Genomic DNA, 22229 nt, shown 5'->3' on the forward strand with positions numbered 1-22229 from the left:
CAAGGGGTGAATACAATGCCCCCAGTAGTGGTACTCCTAAAGATCTACAATATGTTTATATTAATATTTTGTTATCTATACAGCGGGTATGGTACCTTATACATTAGTATGCATATAAGTGAGTTCAGGAGATAGTGGTAGTAAAAGGTAGCTGGGGGAGTTTAGAACTCACAACAGAAACAAAAGAGAAAAAAAGGTGACATATACTTAATGTACCCTGATAGAAGTTGATTCACATAATGCCAGGGAGAATTGCAGAGGTCTTGAAAAAGAAGGGTCAACACTGCCAATATTGCCTCTTTGCGTAAACGTAATGTAATGGTCAATAAAAGCCTTTGACACTTATGAAGTGCTTGTAATTTTACTTCAGGATACCAGAGTAACAGCTGACAAAAAGGTCTAAAAACACTGAAGCAGCAAACTTTTTGAAAACTAATACTTGTGTCATTCTCAAAACTTTTGGCCATGGCTGTAATATAGTATAAGAGATTAGAGGGAGTTAAGTTTTTATCACGCTGTAAGGTGAATTTGATCATAAACATATACTACAAAGCTTGAGTGGAAGCACTGAATTAATATATTGGGAGAGAAAGGGTAGATAGCCCTAAATACATCATTAGTATCCATAGGTGGGATACATCTATACTAGACACATACACTGTATATATTTATAATTCGGCAACTGCAGCCTACATTATGTTTGAAATAGACATTTATCATACAGTATAAGGTAATTGTGAAATGACTTATCAGCCACAATAAGGGGAATTATAGAGCTGTGATGTTAAGGTCAATCCATAATTTTAAAATCTAAGGGTTAGCCAGAGACCAATAAACTGTACCAGATGATCAACAAGCTACTCATAGAATTCTGTGGATGACATGAATTAGAGGCATTACCAAGTACTGTAGATATAATATGTCAAATGTCGGAATGTTCATAATGTCGATGTAGATAATGTCAACATTCATGTTAGAATGTTGATAGATCATCCCTGATGGCCCAGTGGTGGCTTACCTTGCTCCCGAGGGCTGGTGGTCATGTGACTGTAACTACCAGGTCAGAGCTGTGATTCTCCATTGTTCCAGTGAGTAGTTCTCCTCAATCCCTAACCCTAATCCCTACGCATAATCCTCCCTATAGTGCCTATGCCTAACCTATCAGCCCGCAGCCAAACTCTAACCCTCCCGTCCGCAGTCTAACACTAATGTCAACATTCTGACAATGTCAACAATTCACCAGTCAATACTCGGATAATGTTGACACATTTTAAGATTGTTGACATAATAACTGTTGACATTGTCATTATCGACCTTTTGACTACATCCCCCTATAGGTTTGTAATAGTTTTGAAATTGTCATATTAAGGAACCCAATTCTGGGCCTCATTCATAGATTTACGTAAATTTGATATTTACATACATCTCCGATGTTTGCAGATCTGTGCATGCGCAGGAGCTGCACTGCACATGTGTAGATCTGTTTCAGTGATGTTGCTTGCAGTGCCCCAAAACCTGCTGCATAATTGAAATGCGGCGGTCATCTGTACACTGCAACATGCAGTATTCTAGAAAATGGGGCATCAACCCTGTTTTCTGAGATTACCAGAGCCAGTGGCTGACACCTTGGACGCATATTCACTGACTCCGGCAGTGTGATCTCACTGGACATTCTGAGTAACCTGAGGGTTACTCAGATGTCTGATGTTCACGCAGTTGATCCAATGCTGCATCATCGGAAGCAGCAGTGAATCACAGAAGTCTGCAGTGGGCAGTTTTTACACAAGATGCCTCCGTGGCTTATGCATATTTTATCACAGCCGCTGTGCTACAATGCCCATCTCTGAATCATGCCCACTGATAGGTAGACTGTACATTTATTCTCGCCAGTTCCAGCAGCAGTTTGTATAGTCTCCGATATAATATTTATACACCCTATTTCTAATTTTTATTCTAAACTACATTTTTGCAGCATATTGTGTGTCATATTATAACATCATTCTTTGATCCTTGCACTGCGCTATTGTTTTGTTTACGAAATCTTAAAAATTAAAATGTTTCTGTCCTTATGCTCTAATTAATTCTTTAGTATTCAGAAAATTATTTTTGACCATCTTAACTGTTGAATGTAGACTGCAATGTAGTTAACCTTTTGAGTGCTACCATGCAAAGGTCACAGCATAATACATCATGGCCCTCATTCAGACTCGCTCACAAGTGCTATGCGCTGGCAAGTGGGTCGATGTTGAAGCACTGTGCATGCAAGCCCCAGAGCGAGTGAGAAATTCACTCGCTCCGGGGCTCGCTACAAATGTGGCGGCTGTTGATGTTGATCGACAGCTCATCCCGTTTTGTAGGTGGGGGGGTGGCTGGACAAATGGAGGCATTCTTTACGGAACGCCTGCCATTTTGGGGTGGCACCACTACACTACACTAGGCACCTCTACTACAGCCGGAAGCTCACTGGGGCTTGCGGTAGATAAGACCCTACCGCAAGGGTCTCGTTGCAAAACCCCGATGGTTGTGACCATCGCCTGGCTGCTTGCTAAAGCTGTGGGTGGTCACCCACAGCTTAGCGAGCGGCCTGGAGGCCGGCTTTTGAAAAAAAAGTGGCCGCCCTCATTCAGGGCGAGCGCTCACTTTTTGCAAACGGCTCTGAATGAGGACCCATGTCTGCAACACTGCTGGGAACCAACTTCTGGCAGGATAGCAGACAGGACCTTTTACACTGCCAGGGGCAAATGCAGGATTTTTAGTGGGGCATTAGAGAGAGAGAGGATGGAGGGAGAGAGAGATAGGGAGAGAGAGAGGGAAGAAAGGAAGGGAGAGAGGGAGTGAGACATAGGCCCCCAATTACAGTGTTAATGATCGCAATTGCATTGTGATCCAGGCATGACATTACCTCTCATGATCATATTGATATATGTGATCATAGCGACAGGATGTATCATCTGGCACATCAGGGACATGGGCTCCGAAAAGAGCCCGTCCCTGTGATGTGCTGGAGAGCTACAGGGGCTGCTGCGCATGCGCTGTCATGCTGACTGCACATGCACAGCCGCCATTCCTGGGGAGAGTTCCAGAGGAACCCTCCGCCGGATAATTATGTGCAGTGTAGCCTATAGGTTACAGTGGCTAACGTCATCTTCAGGTGGTATTAGCTGCGGGGACCAGTACCTGGAATGCATCGCATTCCGGATGTTGGTAAACTTGGCAGCATCGCATCTCCCATAGAAACCTATGGGGGATGTGGCTGCCAGCGTGAATGGAGGGATCACAGCAGATACCTGCTGTGGTACCTCCATAGTAGATCCGGGGGAAACTTAATATTTGTAGTTGACCCCCGAAAACACCCGATTAAACCTCAAATATACAATGATAAATAGAGGAGAAGGGAGGACAGCAAAACAGAGGGAGAGAGGGAGAAAACAAGAGAGAGGGAGGGGGGGAGAGAGAAAGGAAGATAGAGAAAAGTCATGAAGGAGAAACAGAAAAAGGGGAGAGAAAGGGAGGGAGAGAGGGACTTGGGAGAGAAGGAGGGAGTGGGAGGGGGAGAGGATGGGAGGGAAGAGAGACAGAGAGAGCGAGAGACAGAGGGAGAGAGAAAAGAGGGAGGCGGTAAGGAAAGATGATGGGAGAAAGAGAGAGGGAGAGAGAGAGAGGGAGGAAGGGATAAAGGACCTCATTCAGACCCAGTCGCAAGAGCTGAGTGCTTGCAACTGGGTCGATGTTTAGGCCCTGCGCACACGCAGCGGCCACACTGTGCGTGTGCAAGCCCCAGAGTGAGAGAGAATTTCTCTCGCTCCGGAGCTCACTACAAAAGGGGCGGCTGTCGATGTTGATCGACAGCTCTACCCATTTTGTAGGTGTGGCGGGAGGTTGGTTTCACAAACGGAGGTGTTCCTTAAGGAATGCCTGCCGTTTTGTGGACGGCCGCACTGACACCAGCAGTGATGTCAGTGGGGGAGCTTTCTGCTCGATCAGAGCAGGAAGCTCCCTGGGGCTTGAGGTTGCCGAGACCCTTAGGGTCTCATCGCAAGCCCCGATGGTCACGATGGTCTTGACTATCGCGACCATCAACCTGGTCAGTTGCTAAAGCTGTGGGTGGTAACCCACAGTTTAGCTAGCGACCAGGAGGCCGCACTTGAAAATTCAAGCGGCCGCCCTCATTCAGAGCGAGCGCTCGCTTCTTGTGACCGCCTCTGAATGAGGTCCAGAGAGCAAACACACAGTAACCTGCTTCAGACTTGCAGCATCAGACAAGCTTCTGATGGGGGTGGGGAATTAATGTCATTAGGCTCCACTCCCTACCCATACATCCACGAATCGCGGCAGTATGTCAGTGAGGGGGCAAGGCTTCTATTGTCAGACATGGTCCACCATCAGTGATTGTGCTGCTGCCTGTCACTGCTTCTTCTGTTTGCTGCTGGAAGCAGGCCAGAGAGGGTCTAAAGTGTCCCTGAATATATGCAGCAATGTGGGGACCCCTGTCCACCCCACCTATAGTCCGGCCCTGCCCACCTGCAGTATTTTACTACGGTGCAAAGTTACTTGCAATATGGTACTCTGGGCCTGATTCAGATGGATTGCAATTGCATCTGCGTACACAGATCGGCCGGTTGTTGCACTGTGTGTGCGCAATGCATAGGGGTCCCCCTATAATTAAAACCAGCGCCAGACCCTTTCTAGTGGGGGGCCTGATGCCACAGCCAGGGGAGCCCTTTCACCGGGCCCCCCAGCCACAGCATCAGTCCTGACCGCTAGTCAGACCAGGCTAGGGACCCGTGGGGAGTTGGCCCCCCCAATAAAGGTAATGTAGGTGAGTATGTGTGTATGTATGTAAAAAAAAACTATACTTTCACGGTGTGTGTTGTGTGTTTTTTTTACACATTTCTTTACATGTGAACTACAGGTACTCTAAATGACCCGCATGCTGGTACATGTGGTTCTATAAGTACCAGAATGCGGGGGTGGCTTGCTGGGATGTGTAGTTCCACTGTAAAGACAGTTGTTAAATCTATTTTTTACACACCACATACGCTATCAACCCGCCACCCACTGCCCAGGGTTGGCGGGGATAGCCCCGGGCTATCAGCCTAGGCCAAGGATGTTCTGGAGAGGGGGACCCCTTTATTGGGGGCGTCCCCAGCTCCCCAGGGATCCCTGGCCTGGGCTGACTAGCGTTCAGGACTGATGCTGCGGCTGGGGGGCCCAGTGAAAGGGCTCCCTGGCTGTGGCATCAGCACCCCAGTAGAAATGGTCCAGTGCAGGTTTTAATTATAGGGTTCGATGTTCGATGGCAGCTCACAGCTCAGGAGGTGGTGCATTTAAAACTTCTATTGAATCCCCGATTTGAGAGTAAAACGGGCGACTTTAGCAAAACGAATAATGATAAATTCCCGATTTTTATTAAAAAAGTTAAAATTACTTTCGATTTGAGCCGATGGTGATATATATTTCTATTTCTATTGTTCAAAGCAGCCGAATTTGCGGCATTAAACCACCCGATTTCAAGTTGAAAATATGAAGAAATCACCCGACTTTAAGGATAGTAAATTCCCAATTTGCAAAAAAGTGATCTTATTACCCGAAAATGCAAATCGGACCCAACAGGAATGTTGATAAATTTACCCCTGACAGTTTGAGAGACACTTACAGTATCACCTATAATCAGACACACAGCAAGTGCTTGATTCTCTGCCAATTGTTGTTCAGCACGGTGTAGTCCCTGACAAGTGAAATGTGAGGACATGTAAGTGTAAGCACAGATGATACAATGTACTCATATAATTGTAAATATAATATTGTACGTTTGGCAACGGATAAATAGTAACGTGGCGCAGTATTTCTGCAGCAAACAATTTATTATTTTTTTTAAGCTTATCACATATTTACATTTTGAATAGATACTGTACTTGCCTTGTTGGGATTTCAATATAATTCAGATGATTTAAATTGATAGATTCACAAAAGTCAAATATCTAACCAATTTAATATTAAGAATCCAATATGGCAGCTTAAAGCATTCTCTTTGACCTTATTTTTAAAACAGACATCCACCTGTGCACTGTGCTGTGAACGAGAGTAAGTGAGGCACATGCTTAGAAATCTATCGCTATGTGGACCGGAAAACCTATCAGAGAAAGTATTGCATTTGCATTAGAAAGTATTGAATAATAGATTTGGCAATGATTGAATTGATTGATACTAAATGAAATACTGATGGTACTGTAGAGCAAGTTCACTTTTTTGAGTGAGAAATTGCAAGCAGTTTCTTTATATCTTTATACATTTTAAATGCACATAGATCAAATAAGCATGGTCTCACCTTGAATAATGACTTTTAGCTTAACTAATCTGATTTAGAGATGGTCACAATACCGATTTTTTTTTTTTGCAGAATGAGCGATTGTTTGCTATTGGGTATTCGTGAACTGTGCACGTGCTGCGATTGCATTGTGATTACTCTCGTACATAGGAATCACTTGCAAAGTGAGTGACAGGTAATCAGCATTTGTGGGTGGTAATGGATTTGGGTTAGAAAAATCAGACCTGTCTGACCGTTTAAACACTGTTTCATGGGCATGCATATATTAGCAATTGTGATCACCATCAAAGTATGAGAGCTCTCTGAGTGTCAGAAGAGCTGCAGTGTTTATGGCTGGTTAGATTTGACTTACATGCTGCATGACTGGCTGATTTGCGTTGATAGCACCAATGTTTACGCTGTTGTACGTCATCGGGCGTTCATATGCTCGGCTATGCTTTGGAAGGTATTAGCACATTTTACCAACCAACTGAGATACATAAGCGATCACAGTTGTGATTGCATTAGCGTCCATCTCTGAATCAGGCTGTAAGTTAATTCTTTGCAAATCTATTAACCAATGAGAAGCTGCTACGTCTCAATGATGCATACCAGGGGCGTAAGTTTATACCAGGAGCTTGGTAGTAAGTTGTTGGTACCCCCCCTCAGCTTGCATTCACTACCAACACCCAAGTCCCAGCAGCACTCACACCCCATAAACTACTTTCACTACCAATATCCCAGCAGCACCATCACACACTCACCGCCCTCTGCATTTACTTCCAACACTCCAGCAGCACCCAGGTACACACTCTCCTCCCCCTGCATCCACTGCCAACACCCCATCAGCTTCACCACTGTGAAATCCTACTTTAAATCTCTCTGATGCATATGCAATACATTCCTATACTGTAACACTAGCAGTATGCATAATAATCGCTACCTCCTTATCAAAATACCATGTGAATTACAGTGTAATATATATCACAGTATATTAACTTTATGTGAAAGCAAGTGAACACACACACAGTTTCTGTGGTCCAACACACAAAAGTAAATATTGTATTGAAAGAATATACAAGATTATCATTGAACAAGTTATACAGTGGTACAATACAATACAATAACAGAGGTCAGAGTTACAAACCAGTATACATACGTTTGCAGGCGTGTCCCCGGATCCTGAGAGTACAGTCGTCACCAGATGACTGTTAGAATACAGCTACTGGTTCCTGGATCAGGGGAGCGCATTCTTATATAGTTAAATTATGAGTGTGCATAATAGTAATCTGTCTCTTCTTTCCATTGGTCCAGGGGCGGCATGTCTCCAGTTCACGGGGGGTCATTGGCTAGCTTGAACAGTAGGCGATGCTTAGGCTCATGATGTAGTTACAAGAGTTAACCTCTGGGTTCCCTCCAAAAACTAGCTCAAACCTACCATTGTTATATGCTATTATTAAACATAAATCTGACATTGTCACACATTGTGGCAAGCAGATATTAGCAATCTATTCACAACCATCAGACCACTGCCAACATAATTCTGCACAATATGATACCAAACACGATGTTAATGTGGTTCCATCCCTGGATTATATGTATTGTGTGAGCCATGTAAGCTGGGATATATATAGTACATTTGGCATGTAATATAAATGTCTAATTCTCTCTCTCTCTCTCTCTCGCTCTCTCTCTCTCTCTCTGTATATATATATATATATATATATATATATATATATACTGAAATTACTAAATAGTAAGATAAAGAAAAGATTGGTTTTACAAGAAATGCCTCAAAATGCATTTGGATATATCTAAGTTAGTAGATTTAATTTGTGGCCAATTAAATCAATCTCTCCTAGCCACAAGTGGGAGCATTGCTAGCTGGTATATCACTTACAAAATCAAACATACTTGACTAACACTAAGATTAGAAGGGAAATTGTTCAACTTAATATCATAATGATAAAAAGTTATATATTTTGTAGCAAGGAGTTCATATGTGTTTGTATGTATACATGTATCAAATAGGGAATTTCTTGAATTTAATGTACATCAAATATATTAGTTTGTTAGGAAGGCAGTTTGAACAGGTTTTTTCTGTTTATGTTACAGAACAATGGACTAGCCACTCTTTGCACAGGCGTGTGTAGGCGATATGTATAATTAAGATCACAATCTCAGTGTAGCAGACCTGGGGTGGTCATAAATTAGTTCATCCATTGTCCAGTAAGGGTCAGCTTATTTGTACATTAAACACAGGGAATGTTGGTGAATAGAAATTGCACATTTTATGACACCATTGTTGCTTGAGCAGATAATATCCAACCTGGGATTTACAACTCCTTGTGGTATTATTGGTTAACCTATAATATGCCAGTTAATGTCAAAATCTGGGATATTATTGTATTTTTAATATTTTTGACTTTGACACCACCTATATTCATTACTCACAACCTAGCAGCACCCAGACACATATTCTCTCCCCTGCATTCACTGCCAATACTACATCAGCATACAGGGACACACTCTTCTCGTCCTCTGCATTCATTATTAACAACCTAGCAGCACCTAGACACACGATTACTCAGGGAATTCACTGCCAATGCCCCAGCAGCATCTAGACTCAAACTTTCCCCTGCATTCACTAACAACAACCTAGAAGCACCCAGACACACATTCACCCCCTTCCTTTACTGCCAACATCATTCATTACTAACACACTAGCAGCACCCAGACACACCATACACATTCTCTTCACCCCCCACATCCTAGCAGCACCCAGACACACACCCTCCACTCTGCATTCACTGCCAACACCCCAGCAGCTGTACCCAGTCACCAACAATTCTCCCCCAATTAACTACCAACAGGGCCAGATTGAAGGCAAAACTTACTAAGCGGCGGGTTCTAAACCCTGGCAGTTTGGTGTCAGTTTGGCAGTGGTTTTTCTATCCGCAGATTTATTAAGGCCAAAACCGCTGCAAAACTACTGTCAAAATAAATTTTAGAATAGAATAGAACAGGGCTGTCATTTAGAAACTGCCACCAAACTGCCACTAAACCTCTGGGGTTTAGAACCCGCTGTCAAACCGCCAACCAAAATACCGGGGTTTAGAACCCGCCGCTTAGTAAATTTTGCCCTAAGGCTTGTGAGGGCCCCAGAACAACTAAGTTGTGGGGCTGCCTCCAATTAAATTGACACCGTGCCACTATGCCCCTTACCTTGCCCCACATGATTTATCTCCCCTCAATGTGCACTCCTGTATGCCACACAGTGATACCTCAATATGCTTCACAGTGCCACTCTGTATGGTATATAGTGTCTCCTCTGTGCCCCAGAGTACTCACCTCCTGTGCCTTCTGGCTCTGTTTTGCATGCACAGTCAGTGCTGCACACAGCGCAGAGCAGCTTCCAAGTATGCTCATCAGTGTCATGGATATTATGTGTCATGTGATGAGAATGAAGGGACTTGGGAGCCGCTCACAGAGCCATGGCAGCCCCGTCTGGGATCAGCTGCGGCTGAACAACTATTATCAGTAATTATTGGTAATTGCAGGGTCACACTAACCCTGTGTCTGTGTCACTATGTGTGCGGGGACCCTACAGCAGGATCCCTTGTCACCCCCCCTCCTTAATCCATCCCTGACTATCATCACTGAAGAGCATAAAACCCCTTTAGTAGCTGTACCTGGAAGTGACATGAGTGACGGTGGAAGTGGAGATTTCTTTCCACAAAAATAAGAAAGTTGGCCCCTTGCGGGCTCGCTTTGCTTGCTACGCTGCAGGCACGGTGGCTTGCTTTGCTCGCCACAAGAATATTTTCCCCCTCTGTGCCCACTTTCATGGTAGGGAATGACATTGGACACAGGCAGATGATGTCATCATACATTTATGGAAGGAGATCTTTCTCTAACCCTATCATCACCCCAGCACACAAACACTACCTGTTGCTGATGAGGGTCTTCCATTCTTGTTACTTGCTGCATCCACAGCAACAGCGGAGGCATCAAAGGAGGGAGGAGCCATGCACTCCAGCCTCTGCCTCACCCCTTTTATGTACATTGGTGCAGTTTTCTTTGCTGGAAATCTGTCCCTAGAGAGCAGACTCCAGGGTGGGGGCCCTGGGAGATGGAGGACAGTGGCACATGCTCCTTGGGCTCCCTGCTTATTCCTGCTTTGGGTTGCATAAAGCAAAACCTAGAGCATGCCCTGCCACAGTTTTAGCATGCCATAATAGCAAAACTGTGGCAGTGCATGCTGGAATGTGTAGTTCCATTGCAGTTGGAGGACCACAAGTTTGACACCAGTGCCCTAGAGCAATGGAGGAGGTCAGAGTATCCCCTTCAGGGCTGGCACCCATATGCAACCACCTTCCATAGTCTCCTGTATTTATGCCCCTGATGCAGACATTGAAACATTAGACTAAGGCAAGGGTCACCAACCAGTCAGAGGCAAAGAGACCAAAAATATCTGTAGGTATGTCAAAGAGCCAAGATCATGCGCATGCCAAAGAAGCACATGCAAAAAGGGGCATGGTCAGCTAGGCCACGCCCCTAGAATGATGTTTGTAGGAGCATGTAAAAGCGTGTGCACACAATCAACATGGAGGTAACTATTAAAGGGAAAGAAAAAGCCAGAACAATATAAAAAAAAATTGAAAAATCCAGATCCACAGAAAATACACTAAAACAAGCCAGAACAACATAAAATACACTAAAAAAGCCACATGCACAAATAATACATTGAAAATGCCACATTCATATAAAATACACTGAAAAAGCCACATCCACAAAAAATACATTGAAAAAAAAAACAGATTCACATAATACAATTCAACTCCCTTTGGTGTCACTCCAGCCCCTCCATGTGTCACTTTAGTGCCCCTCATCTGTCACTTCAGCAGCCTCTAATGTGTCAATTCAGCCCCCCATTTGTCACTCCAGCGGCCTCTCTTGTCACAACAGCAGCCCTCGATGTGTCACTTCAGCAGCCCCCTAATTGTCACTCCAGCCCCATAATTGTCACTCCAGCAGACCCTCACATATCACAACAGCAGACCCTCATGTGCCACTCCACCCGCCTCCCTTTCCCTGAGCCACTCCAGTCCAGCCATCTTCCCCCACACTCCCTCCCACTCCACAGGCCACTCCAGCCCCCATATGTCACAAATAAAATTATTAAAAAAAAATCCCCCTACAGCTCTTACCCTGTTGCCACTGTCTGTGTCATGTAGGTAGGCTCTGGCATCTGAGACCACATCCTTCTCTTTTTTGGCTGCTGGTGCACAATATTTCGAAGTGCATCATTTTAAAAGCGCACTTCACATTTTTAACCAAATTTGGCATTATTCCGGCATTATTAGATGATATCTTCAGATGATATTGACTGTGAATTGACACCTCTTTTCTTCTACTTCATTGGCAGGTAATCAAATCTCTATCATTGCTGCAGAATATCTCATTTTGACCGGTTTGCACATTGTATTGTATATTAGGTAATCTAATATCCATCATTGCTGCAAAATATCTCATTTTGAACAATTTGCCCAGTGTATAAATAACTAGACACATGTAAAGATTTTCTGTCCAACCATCCAACTAGTTGATAGGTTGGAATGAAAATCTGGTAATGTATGAAAGCAAATGACAATCAGCAATTTGCTCCCAAATGCCGGAAAATGGACAAAAACTGTTGTCTGAACAAATTGTTTAGATCAAACATTTAACAAATTTGTCTGACGACCATTTTCATCTGTTTTCTGGCATTTAGGAGCAAATTGCTGATCATCAGTTACTCCCATATGTTACCAGATTTTCATTCCAACCAATCAACTAGTTAGATGGTTGGACAGAAATTTTTTACGTGTGTACCCAGCCTTAGAAAATTTATTGCTAGCCATATTAGTGGGAGGATATTGGGGGTTGATTGTAATCATTGCATACACATGCCAGCAATCACTATTTAAGTTTCTTTGTAAGGCTGACTCACTTCTCTCCCCTATCCTATCTCTCTCCTGCCCTGAACAAGCCACTTCCCTATACAATGCCTCTCTTACTTCTGCTCTGTACTCTGTTTCTCCGGCGATCACTATCCACACCTCAACCCTGGCATTCCAAATGCACCAGATACCTGCAAAAGTGGTCAAAAACCACCAAGCAACAGTGGAGAAGATCATGCTCTAAGGCAGATTTTCTCCATTTCAAATTTATGCTCTCATCCTACAGTGCTGCCCTTTCCCTTGCTATACAGTCCTATTTCAAGAACCTCATCTCCTCTCAGTCCTCAAATTCCCAGTATCTCTTCACCTTCAACTCCCTCCTCTGGCCACCCCCTCCTTTCCTCCCCTCCTCGCTCTCTGCCCTTGACTTTGCTACCTTCTTTACATCTAAAATTGACTCCATATGTCAGGACATCATATCCCACCAGTCCCCCAGCCCTCCACTTCCTCCTTTCCCAGATCACCCCTCCCCATCCACCTTACAGACTCTGACATCCTTCTCCCCTTCTTACTGTTGGGAAGATTGGCAATTATTCCCAAGTGGCAAGAGGCAGCATATATCACCTATATATTTTTACTAGATCAGTGACTGCTTGGTGCCTGATATATTGGATTTGTTTATCCTTCTCCCCTGCATCTGTAGAGGAAGTAATGTCCCTCATCCAGTCCTCTGCCCCTTCCACTTCCCCCTTGACCCCATCCCTTCATGTCTCCTCCGCTACCTCTCTCCTTCTGCCTGCTCCCATCTTGCCCACCTACTTAATCTCTCCCTATCATCAGGCACTGTCCCTTCTGCATTCAAACATGCCCTTGTCTCCCCCATTTTTAAGAAACCTACCCTTGATCCTAACACTCTCTCCAACTACCATCCCATCTCTCTCCTCCCTTTTTGCCTCCAAGCTCCTTGAGCATGTTGTTTAAAATCACCTTACCACCTTTCTTTCCTCCCACTCCCTCCTTGACCCTTTTCAGTCTGGCTTCCATTCTCTCCACTCCACTGAAATTGCCCTCACAAAAGTCAGCAAAAACCTCCATTGCTGCTAAATCCAAGGGCCACTACTCTCTGCTCATTCTACTTGACCTCTCTGCTGCTTTTGACACTGTTGACCACCCTCTCCTTATGCAAATCCTTCACTCCCTTGGTCTACATGACATTGCCCTCTCCTGGCTATCCTCCTACCGCTCTGACCGATCCTTCTGTCTCCTCTCATGATTCCTCTTCCCCCCAACAGCCTTTTACAGTGGGTGTTAACCAAGGTTCTATTCTTGAACCTCTCCTATTCTTACTCTATACATCCTCACTAGTTGAACTCATCAGCTCTTTTGACCTCCATTATCATCTCTATGCTGATGATACTCAGATCTACTTTTCCTCCCCTGACCTCTCCTCACTTGTATCTCCAACTATCTCTCTGCTATCTCTTCATGGATGTCTCAGCAATTTCTTAAACTTAATATATCTAAGACTGAGCTGATCATTTTCCCACCCCCCAAAATAACCGCACTTCCCACCATTTCTTTATCATGAGATGGCACAACTATCTCCTCTAGCCCCAAAGTGGGCTGTCTTGGACTTATCTTGGACTCCTTCCTTTCCTTCAAACCACATATCCAGAATCTCTCGCAGTCCTGTCATTTTCATCTTAAATATATTTCCAAGATTAGACCCTTTCTCACCCAGGATGCCACTAAAACCATCATACAGTCATTGGTCATCTCCAGATTGGACTACTGTAACCTCCTCCTATCTGGCCTCCCCAACTCCCCTCTCTCCCCTCTCCAGTCTGTCCTCAATGCTGCTGCTCAGCTCATCCTTCTCTCCAATTGCTCTGCATTTGCCTCCCCTCTCCTACAAGCACTCCACTGGCTCCCCTACCCTCTCAGAACCCAATTCAAGGTTCTCACACTCACTTACAAAGCCCTCACCCATTCCTCTCCCATTTACATCTCGGACCTCATCTCTCTTCACTCTCCTGTATGCCCTCTTTGTTCAACAAATGCACACCACCTCTCATGCCAGTTGATTACTTCCTCTCACTCCTGCCTCCATGATTTTGCCCATGCTGCTCCCCACCTTTGGAACTCTCTCCCTCTTCCCATCAGACTCTCCACCTCTCTACAATCCTTCAAAAGGGCTCTCAAGACTTAGTACTTCATCAAAGTCTTCCAGCTCTCATCTTAACTTGCTGCTACATACTCCTTCCTCCCTACCTACCCCATCTATGTCACACCTGTTTGTCTGCCCCTCCCCTTTATAATGTAAGCTCTCATGAGCAGGGCCCTCTACCCTCTTGTGCTTCTCCTTCTCTACTCTCATCTAATATCTTACTACCCACTAAGGCACCTAACACTTGGCTGCTTTGCTCTGTTGGTTATCTGGGTGTTATGGTCGCTAATGTAGCAATGTATATTATGCATGTTCTTTGTCCTGTATTGTATTGTATTGTACTGTAAGCCACTGGTCAACTTATTTGTTTATGTACTTTGTAAGGCACTGCGGAACACTTGTGGTGCCATATCAATAAATGATAATAATAATTCTCATGCCTGCAGCTTCCATTTGAGCTCCGCCTCCTGTTTGCGACATGACATCACCACATCACCCAAACATGCATCCAGATGAGTCTCCTCTGAACAGCTATGTGCTTATCAGAGGAGGCAGTCAGTGTCAGTCAGGGGAGCTGCATCAGAAAAATGGAAGAACCGCATGTGGCTCAAGAGCCACAGGTTGGCCTCCACTGGACTAAGGCATACTGCCTAATGTAGTGGTGTCTGTTGTCTATCAAGCATATTTTAGGCCTTTTGGGTGTTGCATACAAACCAGCCTTGCTGCATGTTAGTATCTGTGATTGAGGTCAGTGCAATTGCTTTGAACTGAAATTTGTTGTTATTTTAAGCATGATGTCCTTGTAGGACTAGCGGAAATTTGAGGACCTATGATGTGGGCTGCAAATTTTTAGATTAAAATTGGAACTAAAACATCAAACTTTTATTTTTCTACAGTTATACAGGTTTACAAAAGTGAGGACTGACAGCAATTGTCGTATTGTTTCTATGACACATAAAGAACTGTCAACTTTAATTGTTTTTAACTATAATTTCATCCCTGTGTACATGTTAGCATGCTACCTAAAGAGAACAAAAATGTTATCTTAGTATACAATTACACCAAAAATTATATACACAATGTGGCATAGTTTTAAGATGTCAGTTGTTTTCTAAAGGCAAACCAACGTAAATCTCACAGCTAAATTGCAGAAATCTTGGCACTTTTCTAATACTACAGCCTATTACATTTGGCCCATAATGTGCATATTAGACACAAATGTTCCCTCATACCATCAATTTGCCATAAATTTTTGCTTTCTGAATCCCTGGAAATTGCTATCCTTAAAAATGAAAGTTTTTCAGTATTGGTTATCTACATAATAAAATTCTAGTTTGTTATATTCCATAAATAAAAAGACGAGAAAATTACTTTTAGATATAAAAAAATGCATATTTCAAATGCAAAAAAAGTATTTTTTATGAATTTTTGTAAAGGTTTGCCTTGACAGATGTGTATGTGAATTGTTTAGATGCATGATCTCAGTAGTAAAGTATCATTTGAAAGCAATTCAAATGTTCTTATACATGTCATCATACAGCACAGGCATGAATACAATGCTTAAAAAGTGAACTTACATTATTTTTAAATACTCTATTGATTTGAATTAAACTTTCCTAATTTCTTTCAAAATGTGCATCATTATGTGAGTTCCAATTAAAAAGGGACACACATGGACACCTGTCAGGGACCACAATTGTTATCCAGGATTTGACTGTATCACTCTGACTGGCACTATACTACTGTCAGGACTGTGATCACGCAGATCCCCAAGTCCTGATGTAATGAAGACAATGCCTAATGCAATAATTATAATGGGGGAATTCAATTCAGCACGCTGGTGAATAGCCACGGGAGGGAGCTCCCACGTTATTCAATTCAATGTACTGTGTGTCTTATCAGGAAGCGGGTAAGACAGAGAATGCTGGTTCTCACGACTTAACCTGGGTGTTAAGGCATGGTAACTGGCATTATATGACTAAAGTGCCAGGCGCGTGGCTGTTAGCGCCACGCTAAGGCGGCAGACAGCTGTGTGCCCGGCACTTTTATTGGACTTCTCCACGCATCCCCAGGGGGTGCGAGAAAAAATCCTTTGTCTCTACATACAGCGCATTGAATTGAATAGCCGTGGGAGCTCCCTCCAGCAGCTATTCACCATCGCACTGAATTAAATTCCCCCCCAATGATAATTCTATCACTCTGCCCATTATACCATACACCCCTCTTTACTGCCACCACCCATGGAAAATAAAGGGACCACATTTCTACTAACACTCTATCACAAATGTGCAGTCTCAGTGATACTAACTAGCACTCAGTTAGTTGGTCTCCCCCTGCTTCTAGCAATCATTAGTAGTTCTAGCATAACATTAGTGATCTAATAGCTTCTTCAAAGACTGGGTCCTAATAAAGGATCACTTTATTTACAATAGGACGAACAATGCTTACTTACAGGAATGATACAAACAAACGTGTTGCAATTTCAAAATAAAAGACTTACACTCAATTTATTGTGGACCAGGGGGCATGGCAGAAAATAAAGGTCCAGGCTGCAACTTAGAATTGATCCCAAGTCTGACACAGAACAAAATGCTCCTACTGTATATATTTTATCATCTTTCCCATCCCCTATAGTGCCTGATGACTGGCTGGAAGATTAATAACCCAGGGTCCATGCTAAGACCATCCACTTAACTTTTAACCCACATACAAATAACTGTACATACTTCCCCATGTGTAGTAGCTGCATGAAATATGGTACATTTAAATGAATCTGCATTATTTAATCTGCATATGATTGTAAAAAAAGACTGCTCTGGGATGTGTGGTTGGTTATATATCTTATTTCTCCCAAACCACACATATTAGGAACTTTCAAATCTCACCAGATAATTGTACAGACTTCAGGTATATTTCTATGATTTTGAAAACCCCTTGCTGTGGAAATTTTTTTTGTCAAAAACAGGATAAGGGGATGCCTTTGATCTCTGCTTATGATTAGTCAAACCATTTGTTTAGATGTCTGTTTGAGTAGCTATGCTGTTTTAGGTGCCTGCTGAGCATCTTTAAGTACTGTGTATGCAGATACAGACAAATGCTTAATATTTACCAATCTCCTTCTCCAGGTAAATTCTTTTCCAGCTCACAGGATACCCATCCTCCGTGCATAACACCATCATGTTATGACCGGGACTTGCCTTGAAAAAGACCCCAGAACAGTGGTCCAAAACGCATTGGTGGTCCAGACGAGGGAGACCAGGTGACAACCAAGGGACTCTATTTCTGGGTAGATGTGATTGGAGCTGAGGCCAGTGGATAGCCCGGGATCGACACTGATGTGTAACATCACATGCTCTGTAAAGGACTGCCCGTTGACAGTTTTTACATCTACCCAGCTTATGAAGAAATATACTGCAAATAAATTGCAACACTATGTGTGTCATAACCTGACTACTGGAGAAACTTAAAGGAATACTCATGTTTTGTGTAATGTATTACCAAGCACAGGTCATGTGATTTCTAACCCTTATTATCAGTATCCTAACCCTGTCGGGATGCCAGCGGGATTTTGACCACTGGGATCCTAAGCACCGGCATTCTGTACCCATCCCCCTGAATTACAGTAAGTCAATCCTGTATTACTTTTGTCTTTTTTTTACTTCTTATCTTTTTTCTTAATTTTTATATCTTTTTAATTCATTGTATAAATATTTTTCAAAGATATTCAACTGTCAGAAACAGGACCCTGACCCACCTTTGTGCAGATCTGTGATAGTGGTAAGTAGAAATGTAATTATCACGCACTTACAGACAGGGACACATTCATCAATATCACACAATTATCATTGTGATGGCTCATGCTCTCACATTGTGTTTTTATAATCAACTTGTGAGCAGTTATGTGCCCCACTCCTGTCACTGACACATGTATCCTATCTTCCTTTTCCCCAATATCTCATCTCTATCCTACATGCCTCGGTGTCATCCTTTAATACTTCAGCCTAGAGAACTGTAATGCTTTCTTTACTTAATACATTTAGGCTTTTTATACTTTTGTGCAGTCGGTAGCATAAATCCAGCTTTGCCTACTGGACCACCGTCTACAGCTGCAAAACAACAAACATCTGCATCCCTCCTAGCAGCCTCATCTTCAGCTGGGACAGACGCCAGAATAAGAATCATTAATGACTGCCAAAGAAATTAACAAACATCAAGAAAACCATCAATTAGCCATTGAAAAAAAGATTTTTCTATGTTTGAGGCAAAGCTTGGAAACATCCTAAAGCAGTCTTGAGAAGTTTGTGACACAGAAAGACCTTCTCAAGACTTCTCAAGAAAGAAAATTCTGCCAAACAGGATATGCATGGTGAAATCCCTTTCAGCCCAGGAATGTCAAGCGCAGAGTCAGTCCCAGGTGGAGGCAAGTTTTTAGCAATCATCAGCAAATTCTACACTGATTGCTAACAAACTGGATATGTTGGTCAATTTGCAGCTGGGAACAATTTTATCCCTATAAGACTGGTCCCTGTAGCAATTTCAGAAGATCCATCACAGGAACCTATTTGGTCACATCCTTCAGCACCTCTAGACCCAACAAGGACACTGGGACCAAGATACCATCATCAGCGGATGCCAACAAGCAAACAGGAAGAGCAGGAACCAAGCAGCCAAGATTATTAGATTTTTCTTTTTCATTCTATTTAATTCAATTATTACAAAAATGTGTTCTTATATTATTGTAATAACTGAATTAACTCTATCTGAAGTACTGTAGTTATGAAACATGACCATTCTTTTAACAGTATTTGATATGATGTTTATATAGGTACTGTATCTATATGTTGGCCATGTATAACTACCTCTCATTGTTAAATATGTTTTTTGTTTAACCCGCCTTACTTGTTAGCTGCCTATATTGTTGATGGATGCTATTTTTTGATAAATACCTAAGCGAGATGTCCAATGTAGGAACACTGGAGTAGGTTTTCAGGATATCCCATGTAGGAACACTTGTGCAGCTTTTAAGGATGTTAAATATAGGAATACTGTAGTGCAAGAACTGGTATGCAGAACAGGAACCTAGAACCAAAGTACTACCATTTGGAAGAGTTGTTATATGGAAAATCCATTGCCAGCACTTCCTGACTTAAATAGGGCACCTTGGCTAGCAATTGGTCCATCTGATCACATGACCATGACCTTCTGTTCACTGATTTACTGGACATCAAGGTGACATCATTCCAAGATGGTGGCATCCATGGACTGGAAACGTGGAAACCGCTGAGCAGAGGGCGCCAACCACATGCAGGTAAATGGTGAAGAATAATTCCATGCCCTCTCACTGAAGAAGCTAGGTGAATCTGATGGTAGTGGTTGCTGTCTTTTTCAAAAAACTTCTCTTGGTGACTTTAGAACTACCAATAGAAAGAGTCAATACCATTTCTTATAAAATGACTTGAAATGTATTTAAAATTTTGTTGCAGTTGGTTCAAACACCCCAAAGGTGGCAGGGAAAACAGTGTTTTGCATAAGGCACATGGAAGAAGAATAACATAAACTGGTTACTGATTTCACTGGTATGTTGCCAACTTCTTCAGGCATGTTTATGTCAATTTAAATTTAATTATAAATATAATATATATATCAACATTCATAGAAACAGACAGAAATAATAAAACATATATATAAAAGGTAGGTTGTTTATAAGATGTAGTAGTAGCCCCAATGTTATGGATGATAGTCTGGGTTAACAGATCATACTGTAATAAAGATTAATAAAATCAATACAGTTATAAAATGGAACACCATGTAATATAACATATGCAATGTTTCTTAAATGGGGAAGCTTATAAATAGAAACAGATCTAAAAACACTAACATACAAGCATTCATGATGAAGAATAGAACAGCAAATAATGATTCAAAGTAAAAAGAATGTACAGTATCAAGAGACAACTTGAAACAAAATGGCAGTTAGATGGCACCAACAAATGTAGGTTTGCTCAGCATCAGCAGTGTGATTTATATACTACAGGTTAAACAAAATGAAGTGATAATAACACAAAATTTGAAAGGCAACATGCTAGAAGAGAGTAGAAATCGGTATGAAATCCCGGCACTCGGGATGCCAACTGTCAATATACCAACAGCGGCATCCCAATGCTCAGGATCCCAACATGGGAACTGTAAGTATGTTAACTGTCCCCCTTTCACTCCCTAACCTTTCTTTTCTGTATACTAACACTAACCCTCTCCACCCCCCACCCTAACCCTAAACCTCCCCCCTTAGTGCCTAAACCTAACCCTCCCCCCTTAGTGCCTAACCCTAACCCCCCACCAGTGGTGCCTAGCCCTAAACCACCCCCAGGGGTACCTAACCCTAATCTTCCCCTCCTCTAGCCTAACCGTAACCCCCCCATGATGCCTAAACCTAACCCTCCACCGGCAGCTCAGACCTAACTAGCCCCACTATACTTACCATCGCCATCCGAGCTCTCAGGATTCCAGTGTTTTGGATATCCACTACTGTCGGTATTCCTGCGCTGGTCTTCTGGCCTGGTAGTAGCATTCTGGCACCGTGATTTCGTCAGCCGGCATGCTGGGTGTAGGCATGTTAACTACATACCAAGAGGGTACATACTTTTCTCAAGTAGTGTCCCTATAGGGCACTGAAGGGGAGCTGTGAGATTCTAGGTAGATATATCAAATTTGAAATTACAGATGGTGGCATCAGCAGCTTGTAGAATCATGTTCTAGAAATGGGAATAGTTACATAGTGGTGGCATTCTTTTCTCTTAGTGTCTAAGGAGTATATTTACTAAAGATCAATTTTAATCAATATTGATCAATTTAAAACCAATGAAAATCAATCCACATCAATGTTCTGTTTCTGGGGCTAAATCACACATTTAGTAATACTTACTAAATCAAAAAATGTCAGTTAGTAAATGTGTGATTTAGCCCCAGAACCACAACGTCGATGTTGATCGATTTTCAAAATTGATCTTTAGTAAATATACCCCTAAATCACAAGCCAAAAGAGCTAGCTGTCTCTGGGCAGTCTGTATAAGTGTGCTTGTGGTGTGTTGTCAAGGATAACCTTAATTGATCAACCCATGTTTCAATGGGAGGAATCAAAGGAGAAAGTAATTAGAGAATGTTTAGTGTAGTGTTTAATGTGGTTTTCAGAATTCCTGTGGTTGATAAACCTTATCTTTATAAAAAATATACAGTATATGGAGATATATATATTGTATATGGAGAATATGAAAATAGAAATAAGACAGAATAAAAATAAAGATAAATAAAATTAAATTAAAATACAAATAATAAAAATAAAATAAAAATAACAAAGATATGATGTGTGATTAGTGAAGGCATGAGTAGGAGTTTGCTAAGCTGTGCAAAGCTGAATCATTAGTATTATAATGGTGATGAGATAAAATACATAACATAAGAGGTCAATAGGAAAGATATTCAGAAATTTCGTTTTTGTGGGCAGATCCAACATCAGTGAGTTAATCAAATATATAGTAGTGTGTATATTTATGTAATATTAATGTTAAGTGTATATAGCAAAATACATAGAGACGTTTAGAGAACTTTAATGAACTAAAGATCTGATTAGTGTATAATCATATACTAAATGGTAATGTGTTGGTATTATGTGTAACTAATCTGAATAAAGTGATGAATGAGAAGTACAGTGTTTTTAATGGATTCATACAAGAAAAGCTCCCAGGTATATGTCAATATTTAGCCCTTTTGAAGCTAGTGTCCTGAGTTCATGTACCCAGTATGCCTCTCTTTGGGA

The 22229-nt window shown here is 42.3% G+C and overlaps 1 long non-coding RNA gene across 1 annotated transcript in view; it reads left to right on the forward strand.

The window, feature by feature from the left end:
* LOC148538753 (uncharacterized) overlaps positions 1–22229 on the forward strand; it is a 36468-nt gene that overhangs the window by 10764 nt on the left and 3475 nt on the right. Inside the window, exons 2-3 of the long non-coding RNA XR_015871560.1 lie at positions 17542–18038; positions 18137–18193. This is a non-coding gene — a long non-coding RNA (uncharacterized LOC148538753). The remainder of the gene's footprint in view (positions 1–17541; positions 18039–18136; positions 18194–22229) is intronic.

Source organism: Taudactylus pleione, unplaced genomic scaffold, assembly GCF_031769625.1.
Source record: "Taudactylus pleione unplaced genomic scaffold, aTauple2 ptg000037l, whole genome shotgun sequence".
Lineage (NCBI taxonomy): Eukaryota > Metazoa > Chordata > Amphibia > Anura > Myobatrachidae > Taudactylus > Taudactylus pleione.